This window comes from Podarcis liolepis (genome assembly GCF_965112155.1).
Source record: "Podarcis liolepis genome assembly, chromosome: 12".
Taxonomy (NCBI): Eukaryota; Metazoa; Chordata; class Lepidosauria; order Squamata; family Lacertidae; genus Podarcis; species Podarcis liolepis.
Window position 1 is genome coordinate 32,551,698 of NC_139563.1, and position 18,571 is coordinate 32,570,268.

Here is an 18,571-nt window from a genome sequence, read left to right on the forward strand (position 1 = left end):
TTTAACAATCTGTTGCCTTCTGAAGCTAACCTTTTGCTTCTTAAAGAGCCCATCCAAACAGAATAATACAATCACAGGGATGGAGGAGGCTTTATAGACACCCCCATCGTTCAGCCTGGACACTGAGGTCCACTTCTGAGGGTCTTCTGGCAGTTCCCTCACTGTGGGAAGTGAAGTTACAGGGAACCAGGCAGAGGGCCTGCTCGGCAGTACTGCCCTTCCTGTGGAACACCCTCCCATCAGATGTCAAGGAGATAAAGAACTACACAACTTTTAGAAGACATCTGAAGGAAGCCCTGTATCGGGAAGTTTTAAATGTTTGACATTTTATTATTTTTTATATTTTGCTGGAAGCTGCCCAGAGTGGCTGGGAAAACCCAGCCAGATGGGTGAGGTATAAATAATGAAATTATTATTATTATTATTATTATTATTATTATTATTATTATTCCAATTTCTTGCTAGCTACAGGGATTCCAGAGGTGGAGTGCCTGCTGTCCAGTCTCTGCTTAAAGACTTCCAGTAATGAAGAGGCCGCTATCCCTCTAGATGATGTTGGTGATTCAGTTGTTGATCTGCCCATACCACTAAGACATTCCTCCTAATATTAAAGTGAAGCACATACCATCCAATAATTTAAGGCCATCAAATAGCTCAAAAAAAAAGCCATCCCTCATGCACACATCAGTGGGAATGATTTAATGTAGCATCATTCATGTGGGGATTTTGGGCCCATATTTGGTAGCTGAAATGGAATGGTAGCTGGGTTGTTGAACACAGCTAACTCACTATTTGAAGCATAGCTCACTTTGGGGTAAATAAGGGAGGGAGAGGAAGAAAAGGTCATTTTGCTATAATGTAAATCTACCCCACTCAAAAATGCTGTGACTTTTGTCCACTCCCAAGTCAAAAATATTCTCCCCACTACCACCTTTGAAGGGGATGATCCTGCAAACGGGTGTGGATGTGATTCCACCCAGCCCTAGTTTCGATTTCTTATATCTTGTGAGTATTAACCACTTTGACAGAGCCATCCTCAATGGGACTTGCACCCAGGTAAGTGGGTGTAGAAGTGATATGCCTGATCGACACTCAGCAGATCTCTTCCTGTATGAGAAATTGCGCAATGTGTGCTTTGATTTTGACGTTCCACAAATCTATAAGCATGAACTCTACTTTAAAATGAATTAATTCTGTCTTATGTACAGATGTTAGTTGAAAAGTTCTCCAGACGCGTCAGAAACAGCAAGGCTCGGCATGTATTATTTTTACGTCCCTTAGTACCGGTTGGAACGCATGGGCAGTTGGCCCAGCAGATGATGATGCTTATTTTTAAACCAATCTCGATAAACAAACCCTTCCATTTTTCATCCTTCCATTTCTCTTGTTTGCTATAATTAATCCTCTGAGAAGTTACAAATTAAACAGCACTTACTCAACCAAACTGGAAACTTCTTATAACAGTTCCTTTTACAGAGAACAGACCAAATATAAAGTCACATTTTTTATTATATATCTATTGAATATGGAAATACTCCTAGTGATGAAAGTTATACTTAGTAAATGTTGGAATGTGTACTTCATATTTTAAGTGTTTATAAAAAAACACTAACCATGCCAGTGAACTTCAATATGATGATGTTTAATGGGCCCTGGAGCCACCTCAGATCCAACAGTCTGAATCCAAACATTAAACTTACATCAGAATTAGAAGTTGAATAATGCTGAGCATGAAAGACACACAGTTTGGTTTGTACTAGTGCAAAGAGTGTTTAGCTTATGGAGAAGATTGAGAATTTGGGCCAGATAATGCTCCAGCCGGGATTAGGGAAGGACAGGCCATTCAAGTCCCAGTTTGTGTTAGTTTCACATGTATTCATTCATAAATCTTTTCTGTCCCATTTCCACATCTTTCTGTGAATTCTTTTTTTAAAAAAACCCCAACCAGAATCCTCCCAAACAGGCATTTTTGGTAAGCATTTGATCCTAAATCACCTGGCCAGAGCATGGTGCTGATAACACCAAGGTTGCAGGTTTGATCCCCATATGGGGCAGTTGCATATTCATTCCTGCATTGCAGGGCGTTGGACTAGATGTTTCTCAGGGTCCCTTCCAACTCTACAATTCTATGATTCTATATAAAGAAATATCCATTTTAACCTAAAACATGCATTTTTATAAGCCCCTTGCCCTGCCTTTTCTGCCTTGAGCTGTATTGCAAAATGGATAAGTGTGAAAACCAAAGGGATAATAGTGTCCCCCAAAAGTACAGATTAGGTCAGTTTGGTTAAAAAAAAAAGGTAGACCAAACAAATTCTTCAAGCATTACTAGTTGGAGTTAACTATGAAAAATCACTACAGTTGACAATACACTGATGTTAACGTTTTCATGTGATCTGAGATGGCTGCAATGGAAAATAAGCAGTTATTTTCTCATCTGAAATTAGACCCACCCAGTATTGCTCTTTGGAAAGTGCAAATTGGATAAGTTTGCCTTCAAATGTGAACCTTCCCTCCCCTAAGCAAGTTTGATAGTTCCTTGAATGAAATCTTAACCTGGGTTTGTGTTTGTGTGTGTGTGTCCATTGTTGGTTTATCCTGATCTAAAAATAAAACATATTCATAATGACTTCTTTTTAAATCTAAAATTAGAAAATCACTTCAAACCACTCCACAGCCCCCCAATTATTATGCCTATGTAGTGTTATTGTCTTGGTTTACTCATAAAGGGTCTGTACTGTAAATACGGTCCTCGAAGCAGCTGCATCGCATTTGCACTGAAAGAAAACATGCTGAATTGTTTAGACAGAGCCATAATATAGTGGCAATTTCTTTCCCCCTTACTTCTGAATTAACAGTTTGAAATACTGTGCCTGAAGCCCCATAAAGCTCGGCATGCCTTGGGGAAAGCACTCCAACCTTAATTTAGGCCAGGCTCCTTTCCACTTTGAAGGAACCAAATGAGGGTTTAACAATTCCAGGAGCCCTTAAGCAGTTGCGGACTGAAGACTTCAAAAGCAGTCGAGAAGGTATTGTTGGTGTGAAACACTCCAGAGAGGCCAGTTATACTACAAACGTCAGTGCCTCCAATCACACATCTAGGACAATCAGTTTGGTTCCCCACTGTCAGCACTGCATGCAATCTCACTGGTCCAAAATAAATGTATGAATGCACTGCATATTTTCCCATTTCAGTTTCCAGGCCAAAAGCAGCAATGCTTATGAACCCTTTATGAGAATCTTCACCATTTACTGACCCTGTTCATTCCCATGGCACACTTAGCTTTAATGTCTTTCTGCCACTGCCCCCTATGAACTGCTTCTTTCTCCTTCTTAGATTTTAACATAGGTGATCCTGGACAATCAGTGATCACATAAGAAACAGTGTGATGTCACTGCACTATGCAGATTTGGCTAAAAAAGGCTGCTTTCACAGAGCAGTTTATTCCATTTCCATCACTTTTTCCTGTTACATTCCGCATTAAATTTGAGCTTTCATGCAATGTAAAAGCCATCTCTGGGTCTAAGGTGAAGATAAATTTCTCTCTGGGATATTGTGCAAGTTTTGTGCTCATTACTATGTTATTTGCTTCCAGGAAAAAAACAACCTTTTTGAAATAATATGGAAAGGAGTGCCTGTTTTTTTGACAGCGAGCGATATGCAAATACTCTGAAGGCATGTTGCAGCTGTCTGGTTTACGGCTATATGTAGTCAAGAGCAACTATATTATTCTTTTATATCCTAAGCCAAAGCATAGTGTGTTAAGCATGAGTAAAAACACTGTGGTTGCAATATGAAACACTTTAAAACAGTGTGCAGTGGTCACATGGGGACACTCTACCAACCATTATTCCAGCTAAAGAACGTTTTTCCATTTCAGTGATCAGGATCTCATTGGTTGCCTCCTAGACTAGACCTACAGGAAATGTTACTTTCGCATACTCAAAGCTCCAGCCCTTATTTCAAGTTTGACTGAAATTGAAATAAATGTAACTTTGAGAAAGGAGCCAACAAGTAAACAACAATTTCTCTTCTTTGAGGGGATCAAAAGTTCAAAACTAATACAACTGAAGCATGCTCATGCATATTCAATTTCTCTCAAAAGAGCCACAACTTCTGGTTCTGAAGTTCACTATGTTAAATCATGTGAAATTTGACATCAACATTTGAGACAGTGTCAAACACTGCTGTCCAGAACAAATATTAATGGATATCTCTGGTCAAATGTTGAATATCATTTCATGTCACTTCTCAAATATCATGAAATGCCAAAAGTTAATAAATAATAATAATAATCCAATATTGAGACAGATATTGGAGTTATAAAATGGCATTGGATATAAGATATTGTCAGGTGTCAAATGCTGTGATCATATGAATAATGTTCTCCAAAGAAAATATTTGGTTCCTCAAGAAAATATTCAGCAAATACTTTGCATGAAATGTCTAACTGCAGAATTATTTTTGCTCTAGAGAACATCCATGTTGCAGCCCGGTTTAGGGAAGCTTTTATTGACTGATGTTTTAATGTATTTTTAATCTTTTGTTGGAAGCCGCCCAGAGTGGCTGGGGAAACCCAGCCAGATGGGCAGGGTAGAAATAATAAATTATTTATTACAGTGGTACCTCGGGTTACAAACACTTTGGGTTACAGACTCCGCTAACCCGGAAGTAGTACCTCGGGTTAAAAACTTTACCTCAGGATGAGAAATCGTGCTGCAGCAGCGGGAGGCCCCATTAGCTAAAGTGGTACCTCAGGTTAAGAACGGACCTCCGGAACGAATTAAGTTTGTAATCAGAGGTACCACATTATTATTATTATTATTATTATTATTATTATTATTACTACTACTACTACTACTACTACTACTACTACTACTACTATATGCCACAGCTGCAGAAATACTGCTTAAAGTTTAACAGACAGCTTACTCTTAAACTGTGTTTATATCACTGCCGCTAAAATACCACAGTGCTCCTCAGTGCTCTCTGGGGATATTTCACCCCAGTTCTGAGGAAAGACCCTACCTCATTGTGAACTAGGATCGTTCTTCAGAGTGAGGCAGTGTGGGTGAAATGGCCACCCGGAGTGTTTCAAGGAGTGCTCATGCTGCTGTCTCTACCAAGGTCTAGTGAAGCCAGCAGGTTGGTGCAACATGGGGCAAGGGAAGCGGAAGAGAGGTGGTGGCAGGGAGTAGCAGCATCTATTGGTCTGCCTCAGGTGCCAGGATGTTATGAGCCGGCCCTGCTGGCGAGCATCTCTGCACTGAAACCAAACAAACCAGTCTGGGCCACCCTCCACAGCCCTTCAGAAATAATCAAAATGGCCTCCCAAATTTGCCCTCTGAAGAATGGGGTGGTGAGTTTTCATTCTGTCCCAAACACACACAGAAAGGAGGAATGCCTCTGTGGACACAGCCTCCTGCTGTGAAGAGCTGTCATCTGGATGGTTCTCCAATCTCTTCACAGCAGGCCGGCTGCCTTTCTTCTGACAGCAGATACACTTGTGGGAAAGCTGAGCAGCTGCCTGTTGCCTTCGTGTGCAATTTTGGCCGATTGGCTCCCTATAACCTTTAAAAGAAAACACCGAAGGGCAGAAGAATAATAAATGTTTGCTTCAACAGCTCCACCTATGATTGTGTGCTTTGGTGTTTGGCTTTTCTCTCCTTCAAAAAGAGGTGGATATAGGATCTGAGCAATCCCATAAAAATGTTTGGTTTGGCTTCCTTGCCATTTTCCACAGGTCTGAAGTTAAGAAAAGTAACAAAGATTCTTGTTAAGTTTCCACAATGCTACTGACTCACCCACCACGGTACATTCTAGGTATGAAGTATGAACCGCACAACAAACTTGAGAAGCATTGCTATTGCCAACTGAGGGTCTTCTGGGGCCTGGAGGGCCATCTTTTGTTAGTTATGTCAACTTACGTAACCCGCCTAAGCAATCCTAGTTCTCACTGTGCTCAGCCAAGCGATGTATTTAATTAGCAACCACTATTTGTCATTAATTATTACAAATGCATGTTTAATATTCAATCTTAATTAAAATAAGCTGCTTTATGTGTTCAAAATCTTTACCACAATAATGAGAAGAGGCGGGCCACACCGATGACTTATGTGAATTGCTTCTCAAATAGCCTATTTTCTTGGGGCTGAGTTCCATTGGTGAAGTGGGACTTACTGCAAAGTAGACATGTACAGGATTGTGCTGCTGTTTAATCTGGAACAAGCAGCATGCATGTTGGGAAAGATCTTCTATAATTACAGTCATCTGTATTAATCAAGACAAATGATTTTAAACAACAGTACTATATGAGTTGATTGGCTTGTCAATGCCAGGATGTATGTGTTGTCAACAACTGTTTTGTGATGACCCCTGTTTATTATGTTATTATAACCCTCTTGGAACTTTGTGATTTTCATTTCTCTCTGACCTGACTGTATATAATTCCATCCAGCCACCTCAATTATGTATATATTTATATGTAAACTAATGTAACACTTCATGCATAAGATGAAGTGGACTGTACTCTTCAGAAGCTTATAATGCAATATATTTGACAGTCCTTAAGGTACCACAAGACTCTTTTTGCTAGTTTTGCCGAAACCGACAAACCCAGGAAATACATATTTTAGGCATATTCTTGTTTGCTTGCTTGACCTATCAACAGCTAATTGTACTGGAATAACCTTCTTTGTGAAGGTCACATTGTGCAGGACTGATGGTCTCCAATGTGGGGAGAGAGGGAAAGGTGGGTTGGACAGTCACAGGCTTTCGCTTTAAATAAGAAACTGACATTTTAGGCCTTCTCTATGGCTGTGTAATTTTCACAAATTACTCAGTGAGACAAAAATCTTTATGCTGGAGTAACTCCTATTCACACAAGTTTACTTCTGAGTAAACATGCACAGGATTGTTCCAGCCTGTGATTGTTGCGTCAGCAAGCAAATTGCTTAAGACAGATCACTAAGACTGCTCAGTCCTTGCCAACACCCCAAATTGCAGTTTTACATGGATGTGACAGTGACATAAGGAAGCTGTTGCAGGGAGATAGACTGGTGGAAATATTTAGCGCTGGAGTGCCAGTAAAATGAAACATCCTGGTTTCTCCCCCCTCCTCCTGCTGAGATTCATTCCTAAAAGGTGTGTGAAGAACTTCTACATTTTCCCAAATTATTAAGTGTGTAGATTTCTGGGGTTCTGCTTTATAGACAAAAATACATTATCCATAAAACAGAACCATGTTGATAGCATATGCTTCTACGATGCCTATTTTAACTCAAAGGTGTCATCCATTTGGGCAGGAAATTAACTTTTCAACCACTGATCCTTGGTGCAACACCTCCTAAAATGCTACACGTATAGCAGAAAAAGAGGTTATTACAATACTTGACAGTGAGATAATAACCAAATATCGCAACAGCTTCCATCTCAGATACTTAGCAAGTCCAGGTCTTGTTTTTTAATTTCAAGTCAGAATTTCACTCCCCCAATATAGCTCAATATCCTACCCTGCAAAATCCATTTTCTTGCCAGTTCTCTCTTGCATGCACTTAAACATGTCTCAGTAATAATTGCATGAATTAAAGAGGTGAGGATCAATCAAGGAACCATTTTTTTTTAAAAAAACACCAGGAGGGTGTTTGGATGACACCCCAAATTTTCTCTTATTATTTACTTTGACTTAGAACACAGGTGATAACCCCAGAAAAAAACTAGTTTGTAGGCGTCAAGGAGTAGCAAAGAATTTTTTTTTTAAGGAGCAAGGATTTTCTTAAATACAAATATTATGCAACTGAAAGCTGGAGGAGTGAAAGGTGTACCTGGTAATATTTAATGGGAGTGGGAGACATCTGCTACTGCTCACTACTCATTGTAACCATCCCTGCTACAACATCATCCCACACTACGGAGGAGATACCACAAGTTTTCTTGTTACCATGCAATGGCCTTTTGTGTCATAATTATCAGTAGATGCATTTACTGTATACAAACTTTATGGAAATGTCTTAGTATCTGAAAGATATATTAAACTTGTTGCTCTTGTCCAGGTGGGGATCCAAATTCTTGTTGGATATTCTCTCTTTGTGTATAAGAGTCGTTCGTTCCAGAAACAAAGAAGAACGGAGGAAAAAGTTTCAAGAAGAAGCGGAAGGCTGAGATTGTTTTGTCTATGCAAGGACATTTTCTGTGGAAACTGTTCTTTGCACATGTGCAGTGTGACAGAAAGTACTGATAACAAAGGTAACTGTGCAGCACTGGATTCCATCCAATAATAAAATCAACAATACACCCTTCTGCAAATCCCTTAACATTACATAGATAATAATGTTGCCATTTGTTAACCCAGCTACAGGCATCACAGACCCTCCAAGTGTCCCTATTTTCCAGGGATGTCCCTGATTTAGAGAAGCTTTCCCGGTTTCTGATTTGGTCCTGGAATGTCCCACTTTTCCTTAGGATGTCCCTATTTTCATTGGATAAATGTTGGAGGGTATGGAGTAATCTGACCCCCGAGCTATCTAAAGGTAATCCTATATAGGGAAATTTTAAATGTGTAATGTTTTATTATGTTTTTATATCTGTTGGAAACTGCCCAGAGTGGCTGGGGCAACCCAGTAAGATGTGTAGGGTATAAATAGTAAAATTATCATTATGGAATGGGACGTCCCTATTTTCATAGGAGAACTGTTGGAGGGAATGGCATCATCACATCTCTTTGTTTGGGGGCTGCAATACAACACACAAGACTCTAGGGTCTAGAAAGCTGCAACCCCCTGGCCACTTTGCACCATTTCCACAAACGTCAGCATAAATCCTATTCAACCATTCCACAGAACTGGGGGTGCTGCCCAGTGGTCGGGGAATCTTAGCTTTGCATTCCTTCAGACCTGTTGCAGCCTATGAATCTAGGACTGCTAAAAATGAGCATATTGATCATGCCCAAGATGTTTTTGTTTTGAACTGGTTATGAGCACGTCTGGATGATAGACTATTTGATTAAGCTCATATGTTACAAAAAAAATGTAAAGAAAGACACGCACCAGATAAACTCGCTGAAAGAAAATGGAGCTTATTCATAAACCATTGAAACAAAAAGTCCGGATAATATACCGCCACATGTATCAATTTCACTCATATAACTTAACATGATAAATTTGTAATAGAGCAATCGGATGGAGCTATAGGGTGCAGGAGAACCCATGGGGGCTGGAGGAACATCGCCTGGATGTGAGGCATGAAGGCATCTCCCTGCAAGGCCCTTTCCACCTGGCCTACGGGGTGAGGCCCAGACTCACCTAGCCCTAGAAAGAGGCTCCTCATGAGGCCGGAGGAACATTGCCCGGCTATTGTTTTATTGTTTTAATATGCTGTAAACCACTTTGAGATTTTTATTTTTTTATTAAAAATATAAAGCTGTATAGAGTTTAAAAAATCAATCAATCCAAAACTGTTCTAGGAGATGACTTTTAAAAAATCATTTTGTTTCAACTTCTACCCCTTTCCCAACAGCTGCAACAGAAGCGAATTAACTGCACCAACTCCAGGGATGGCATTCAACTCAGATTTACTCATGGTAGATAATCTAAGATTAAGTTAGGTCCATTAATTTCAGTGGATCTACTCTAAATACCAGCCAGGGTTGCTGTAGTATTGGAGCAAGGCTGAGGATGGGGGGACTTAGGATCCTAACTTCAAAGCCTCTCCACCACGCCCAGTGGCATAGCGTGGGGGGTGCAGGGGGTGCCGGCCGCACCGGGCGCAACATCTGGGGGGGGCGCGCTCGCACTCGCAGCTCTCTGCCCCTACCTGGCTCACTCACTCTCTCTCACTGCAGTGCTGGCTGTGCGAATCCGATCCGAGCCGCTGGGTCACCGCCCACTGTGGAGGGGGTGGGTGCCAGGCGTGCGGTGCGGAGAGAGAGCGAGGGACTATCTGAGGGAGGGACAGTGCAGCGGCCGCCCAACGCAGCGCTGAGCGCGGGAGAGAACCACACCAGACCAGACCAGGCAGCAGCAAGAAGAAGCTGGCAGCGGCGGCAGGTTAGGGGTTGGGGCGGGGAATTACTTGCCTTGCCCCGGGTGCTGACAACCCACGCTACGCCGCTGACCATGCCCTGGTCGCATCCTGCTTTCACTCTATGCTGCCCAAGGAACACCACAGGAAAATCAGTGATGGGGTAGAAGTTTCTGCGGCCACCAGTGACAGACCTCCTTCTCCAACTGTGGAAATGGAAACTCACAGCATTCTGTGGGTCCTCTGCTGCCCTCCTAGGGAGAATAGCATTGCTCCCTGAGTTTCCTGCCCTTCATGTTATAATTTAAGTGTCTGTTTTCATTATATTGTTGTACTTCATTGCTTAATTTTGTGTATAATAATAACAAATACAGGATAACCTCTAGGACAGTGGGAAAGAAAAAAGAACTGGCTGACACTGATTTGCTTTGCAGGAATCCCCATCCCATCTTTTGCTTTTGGTTCACAGTGAGTTCATGGCCAGTCTCTGTGGCTCCCTTGGTGGGGCTATAAAGGCCAAAGGATGTGGTGTAAAAGGGTACAGATGGAATTTAATTTTAGCTTTTATTTTTATTTTTTAAAAACCAGCCTTTTATATCCATTATCATCTCTGAGAATAAGAGTGGCAGGAGAGGGAAGAGGAGTTGTAATGGGACAAGGTTTTGGCAGCCTTCTTAGCTTGGATCATAGGTACAAATATTGGTCACAACTAGGAACAATGAAGAAATCGGATTCCTTTCTCATTCAAAGGCAAACTTGCCAAATGCGCACCTCCCAAAGCAAAGACATATTTCAAAATTCACACTTCTCTGAATTTTGCAGTTCAGTCCCCCAGCCAAATAATGTGTACAGAACTGCATGTAGTATTGTTTTTAAAAAAGACTCTATTTCTGAAAGTAACATAGAAAAATGTGTTATATTAAGGAGAAATTGCTCTGCAAAAAAAGTGCATACAAAAATATGTATAGTAGGAGAGAGAGGTGCTAAAATGCTGGTGAATTTTCATGTTAAAAAATTGAATCTCAGACATGTGAAAATGTGGAGAACGGAAATTACGACTGGAAGAATGAGAATATGGGAGAAAGTAAAACTAGGAGATTTGCCTATCCCTAAATACAACCCTTTCCTGCGCACATAAGCTGTGTATAGTAGAGGGACAGGAATAGGGACTGTTCATGCCCGTTCCTCTTACTGCAGTCTGACTCCTGAAAGAAATACGTCCCCCTGTAATACTTTCCCCAGTGCAAAATCAGATTGAAATGAATGATGATCTTTACAATGCACAACGACGGTGCCTGTATAATACACATACACACACACACACACACACACACACACACACACACTTCTATTAAATCCCACCTTGAGCTATTCATAGCCATTTCCCCTTTCTGTGAGTTAAAAAAGTAAAGAAAACCAAGAGCATATAAAAAGCCCACTTCCTGAATGAGCAAAATGACTTACACCTGGTAGCAACACCTGGTTACATAAGGTCTCTTTTCCTATCCCTGAGTGACTGGCTGTTGCTGACTCTACCGCCAGACTTTGATGTATCACCAAGGGACAAGTAACGACCCATTAAATAATAAATAAATAAACATTGGAGTTGGGTGTTTTTTTTAAAGTATGTACTAAACCTAAAGAACCATACAAGTTTGTGGGGGAAGGGAATACAGAGCATATCAGTGCATATGAATCTGCAGCTTGAATATTATAAAAAATATCATCAGTGGAAGATGAAAAATCTGTATTGTATAGTGTTTTCCATTATTAATCGCAATAAGAGCATTTTCACTCTGTGTTTAAATCAGACTCGTAATACAGCTGAAAGCCAACATTGACTAGGCTGTACGTTCAGTCGCTGCTCCTTGTTCTATTCTATATGAACAACATCTACACATGGCATAAATAGAGTGAGGGGTTCAAAGGCCCCTTTAGTCTCACTTGTGAAAATGGTCTAAATTAAAACTATATTATTCTCTGCAGAATTGTTATCACAAAGCAACAGAACTATAAACATATGTCCTAACCGTATGAGATTCCTTCCCCTTGTTATTTCCCAGTGTTATTTTCTTTTCATTTAAATATAACGTCATGCAAATGGATTCTCTAATCATACTCTTGGGTTCAAGTAAGTGGCCATGGGTGGGACTTCTTAAGCACGCTTAGTGAGAAATATATCCTTTCAGATCAGTGGACTTACTGCTGAGTAAACATCCATAGGAACAGATTGTAAGTCATCATGAGAAACTTCTTTTTTCAGATCTGCGCATATTTTCCAAACAGTGAAACAATAGAACAGTTTTCATGTCACAGCCATTTACTCAAGCATTGACTTCCTTTTTTTTAAAGTTCACACCTACCGAGATTCATTTTGATTTATAGGCCCAAATTAACTTGAAATCACAGCCAGATATTCAGCTGGAACGAATCAGCTTGGAAGCAGGTAGATTTACATCAGCTCAGAATACATCCCTGATCAAACCAAAATGCCATAGCTAAATTTCACCCGGTTTCTGTTCTCGCTTGCAAACAAGGGAAGCTGTGAATGTCACATGGTTTAAAGATGCGATGGCAAACTGGCCACAGAGGGCCATAGGTACATTGGGAGCTGCTGTGTCAGAACATGGAGCCATCTACCTCAGAAGTGGTGGACTTTGGGCTTTGAAATTTCAGCGGAGCCTAAATTCGGTGCCCACCACATTTCTCACCTTCCATTCTAAGTCAAAATAAAAAAAAATTCCTTCCAGTAGCACCTTAAAGACCAACTAAGTTAGTTCTTGGTATGAGCTTTCGTGTGCATGCACACTTCTTCAGATATCTTCAGGTATCTGAAGAAGTGTGCATGCACACGAAAGCTCATACCAAGAACTAACTTAGTTGGTCTTTAAGGTGCTACTGGAAGGATTTTTTTTATTTTGACTATGGCAGACCAACACGGCTACCTATCTGTAACTTCCATTCTAAGTTCATTGTTGTAGCAAACCCTTCGGCATCCTTTTGGCTCAGCACGCAGTACGAATGAACTGGTCCCACTCTCCTAAATCCATCTCTGAGCTCAGTATTGTCTCTACACTGACAGGCCATGGCTCTCCATGTTTAGGCAGGAATGTCACCCAGTTCTGCTTAGAGATACCAGGGGTTCAGCCTGGGACCTTGTACAGTGGTACCTTGGTACTCGAACGGCTTAGTTCCTGATCAAATCGGTTCCCGAACACCGCGAACCCAGAAGTGAGTGTTTCGGTTTGCGAATGTTTTTCAGAAGCTGAACATCTAACGCAGCTTCTGATTGAGTGCAGGAAGCTCCTGCAGCCAATCGGAAGCTGCACCTTGGTTTTTGAACCATTTTGGGAGTCGAACGGAACTTGATTTGAGAACCAAGGTACCACTATACATGGAATGCAGATGCTTGGAAACAGAGCTAACACCAGCTCTAACGTGTGTGTTTTTTAGCAACAACCACAAAGTATTTGATTTGATGGAAACTTTCTGCATTTCTTCCTTCCTATCATCTTTTCTTTTCTAGAGTTTTGGTGACTCCTAAGACACAGCCCAGTCCTATGGAGAATTAGCCACAACTGAGCTCATTGAACTCTGAAAAAGGATTGGACTGTTAGAAAGTCCCACACTGATATCTAACTTTTATGAGGGATTAGCAAGTGAGCTCTGGGTCTGGAGCCTATAGCATTTAATAGGCCCAGAAGTGAGACAAAGAAAGGTCTCATGAAGAGCACCAGAGGACCTAACAGTCTGGTCTTCCACTCCGAGAAGAATTAAATGCTGGTTAATGAATGTCAGTCACCTCCATCGCACCACCTGTGTGCAGCTCTGCTTTGGGGTTAGGTTCATGAGGCATTCACAGACAAGCCATGTTCCCATGGCTCCTTCTTGTATGCTGCAGTCTTTAGTGGTGGCGTCATAAAACCCTGCCCAATTTGCCTGCAAATCTTTCCTTCTTTCCAGTCCCCATAACACAGCTACTCTCACTTCTCTCTGTCTCTTCACTTCTTTCATCTTTCAAGTGTGGCATTAATCAATACTTCTGTAACTTCCTGTATCAGGAGTCTGCTCTCACCACAACCTCCCTGTATCATGTTCCAGGAGGGAGAGAAAGAGAGAGAGAGATATTTGGGGGATAATTATGCTAACTTATTAAGAGGAATGTTGTAAGCATAACTGAGATGCATGCAAAGTTATTTGACTACTCTAAAGCACGGGTCACCACATTTTGGGGACCAATTTTGGGGACATCTGGAATTTTTAGAAAGTGCTGGGCCCGTTACAAAATGGATGTCATTGGTGGCGGGCATAACACAATATGGCTACTTGTGGCTTATTGCATAATACCAAATAGCTGCCACATCTAATAAGAGCAGAAAAAGAGTCAGGAACAGAAAAATAGTGAGTAAAAAAGACATCTACATCAACCATCATCACCCTCAGTCATAGAAAAAAAGTCTTTGCACCTCTTTCTGTTCAGAAAAGAAGAGAGAGTAGGTGTCAGATCTTGGCATCCATTTAAATGCAGACATGCTGAAAGTTGTGTGTGTTTGTTCAGTGTAGGAGAAGCCAAGCCACTGCAAAAGGAAACTAAGCAGAAAGAGTGCACCGTCTCCTGTGCATTGCAGATTTACTGAGTACTATTGTGGGCACCATAGGATATACTTTTGTGCACAATGGCAGCCACAAGTTGGCACTAAAGGTTGAAATAAATGTTATTATGGTGTAAAGAATGTTGGACTAGATCTGTAGAGGCCCAGATTCAAATCCCCACTCAGCCATGATACTCCTTTGGTAGCCCCAGTTGCTGTGAGGCTAAAATGGAAGGACGAGTTGAGCCGTCTACATAGTAAATGAATATTACTGCATCAGTATTTGAATGTTGCAGCTTGTATGCTGATGGAAGCTGTTTCCTGGAACAGTCACCAGTGTTTTAATAGTCCCCTTCGGAAGTACCACCCAGACACTGCATTCATGCACAAGCAGGAAGAGGGGCTTCACCAACTAGCCCTGTCCATCATGCAGTCTCTGTTGCAGATATTAATACTGTGCAATTTGGATTGACTGGAAGCTTAAGAACTGGTTCCTTTTGGAAGAAATCATTGTCCAGACCCATAAAAATATTACAGTGGTACCTCGGGTTACAGACACTTCAGGTTACAGACGCTTCGCTTTACAAACTCCGCTAACCAGGAAGTGGTTGCTCCAGGTTAAGAACTTTGCCCCAGGATAAGAACGGAAATCGCACGCCAGCGGCGCAGCAGCAACAGGAGGCCCCATTAGCGAAAGCACGCCTCAGGTTGAGAACCGTTTCAGGTTAAGAATGGACCTCTAGAACAAATTAAGTTCTTATCCCGAGGTAGCACTGTATTCAAACTTCTACTGGCAGAACTCTTTAAAATCAAAGAGAATACATCAAATGATACATTCAAAATATCCATACAATGTTTTGTGAGGTCCAACTCAGGTTCAGCGTCTTACAAAATATGAAATAATCCAAACAGACCTAAGTGCAAACGGTCTCTCTTTCTCCACAGCCTACATTCCAGCCTCCAAGCTTCATTTTACATTTTTCACTCCACTGAATTTGGGAGAAAAGACTAAAGGCAACTCCTTTCAAAACGGAGATTTGCAACTCAATACCTCTGTCACCTGATCTAAGGTTACAACATTCACATATTAGCTACCAGAAAAGAGCAATCAGTTAGTTGACCATTAACTTAGCAAGAGCTCAAAGTGCTCTCCTTGGCTTTAATATAGCCCCATGGAAAACCCCCATGTTAAACCTTCTGCAATACACCTTCAGCCACTTTTCATTTCTGTGTCAGTCATTCCAATATACTTAACAGCCTTGATTGTCCCTCCTCCAAGGTAATACCTTCTGGCATCTGCACATGTTGCAAAGGCCTCTGGGTACAGTTGTCCCTTATGAAGGCTTCCTGGCTGCAGAGATTTGTGCGGTACACACAGACACTCTGGGCGACGCCAGCTAGAGCTCATGATGCTGGGGTGGGGTTGGTTGGCACAACCCTGCTCACATATTGAGACAATATGTGAGCGGTACTGTTGGAGGAGGCTAATATTGAAAACAAAGGGCCTTTTTTCTGACTGACTGCAACGTTTGGAGAAAGAACACAAACTGTAGATACCACTGGCACCAGCCTTGCAGCGAAGCATCGTGCTACTTTATTCAACACGCAGGAGCCGTAATGCTAGCATGATTAATCAGGCCCTGAGACCAGAATGTGCTGCTGCCAGCAACTAGCCAAACACCATATCAAAGAATTACAATATGCCAGTCATATATTTCCCTAGAAAAACATCTGCTGCTGCCTGGCTTTCAGCCACATTGGTACAGAGGTTTCCACTTTGGCGAGCTTTCAGAAGAGGAAGCAAACGTAAATATGTGGTTCCATCGCAGCAGGCGAATGAAAGATAAAACTGCCCCTAGCTTAGAGGAGAAAAATGGAAATGTGTGAGGTATTAGAAAATACTTCCACATCCTTTGGAAAATTTATGGTTTTGTCAATGGGACCAAAAATTATACCTTTTGCTGTGGTCTCATGTAAAGTGTTACTCTTGGTCAGAGGTGCCTCATAAGCATTTTTCTTGCCAGAGTCTTTTTGACTCCTGCTGTTGGTTCCATATACAGAACAGGAGAGCCCTGGAAACAAAGCTCATAGTTTTACTTGTAAATTTACTTAGGTGGATGTCCTCTCGAGAAACACATTAAAAAAAGCTGGATCTCAACTGAAAATCCAGTCAAAACCTTTATTTCCTCCTGAAATATTTCACCCAGAAAATAAGCCATTGCTTGAAAAGCTATGTGGGACCTCAACTGGAGCAGAACCTTACAAGAATGTAAATTACCATGGCATAATATAGAGGTTTCAGGTGAAAAATAGCTGAATATAGTGCTGCAATCCTGTATTCTCCACTGTGTTTACTAAACCTACATTAACATGGGCTGCAGTTTTAAGCAGCGCAGACTACAGAGCCAGAGTGGGGCCAAAATGAAGAAACAGCTAAAAAAGGGGGGGGTGTTGGCTGTTCATGAGTGAGTGAATTGATGTGAACAAGGGAATAATAATGATGATAATAGTAATAATATTGATTATTATTTAATTTTAAGACATGATAGTTTTATCTGCTTAGTTGTGTGTGTGTATGTGTTTGCATACACAAATTGCAATGGTTGTTGGCTGGAGCAAATGTGTATCTATCAGCTGTATAAGCACACAGCTCTCTCAATACATTTGCATCAAGGCAGAGTTAGTTGTGACCGAGCCCAGCTAAAACCAATGACACAAGCAAGTCATATCTAACTTCCTGTTCTTTCCAATTAGGTCTCATATTTTTGCTTCACTCTCCCTACCATTGTTGCATAAAATGTCACACACATTTGAAAGGATTGTACGTTTCTCCAGATATACCCATTGATATGAAGTGTATCCACTTACCTGGGAGTAAGGCCCACTGAACACAGCGAAATTGACTTCTGGGTAGACCTGCATTGGATTGCTGTACAAGCTGGCAATCCTATACACACTTATCTGAGGCATACCCTCCAACGTTGTTGTTGTCGTTAATACACCAGTCATCTGTGTGGGTTGCCCCAGCCACTCTGGGTGGCTTCCAACATAAATAAAAACATAATGAATGGTTAAACCTTCCGTATACAGGGCTGCCTTCAGGTGTCTTCTAAAGGTTGTATGGTTACCTACCGGTATTTCCTTGGCTTGGGGGTCCATACCCAGGGCCATCTTTACCTGGGGGCGCAAGGGGTACGGGGCACCCAGGCACCAAATTCTAGGGGGCGCCAGGAGCCCACCGCTGAAGCCACCTAAGCTCTTAACTATCTACCTATCATGAAATAATAATTTTGATCAAGCTAGAAAACATAATACATATATACCTAGGTATTATCGAAATGTATACCTACTGTTTCACTAAAAGACTTTCAACTTTGTGTGCTCATTTACCAAAGACGTGACGCGCCAGCAGCGCCACTTGTCATTCACAATGGCGCTGTGCGTGTGAGATTAACTCTTACATCAAAATATTATGTTACCTATTATATTGAGCTGCTATGCGGCAGCAGGGTCAGCAGCATCTTTGACACGACTGATGTTTCTCCTAAGTAGGTGCCTAAACAATACTTATAAGTTTAAGTGTGGTGGTGTTAATTTGGGGGCTAAACTAAATTTGGGGGCACTGGGCGGATCTTTGCATCCCGGCGGTGCATATGCTAAAGACAGCACTGTCCATACCCTCCAACATTTCTCTGGTGAGAATAGGGTCCTCCTAAGGAAAAGCAGAACATTCCAGGATCAAATCATAAACAGGACTGGTTTCTTTAAATCCGAGATTGTTCCTGGAAAATAAATACACTTGGAGGGTATGTGAGAGTAAGCTCCATTGAATAAAGTGGGACTTAACGTGGATGGCGCTGTGGGTTAAACCACAGAGCCTAGGACTTGCCGATCAGAAGGTTGGCGGTTCGAATCCCCACAATGGGGTGAGCTCCCATTGCTTGGTCCCTGCTCCTGCCAA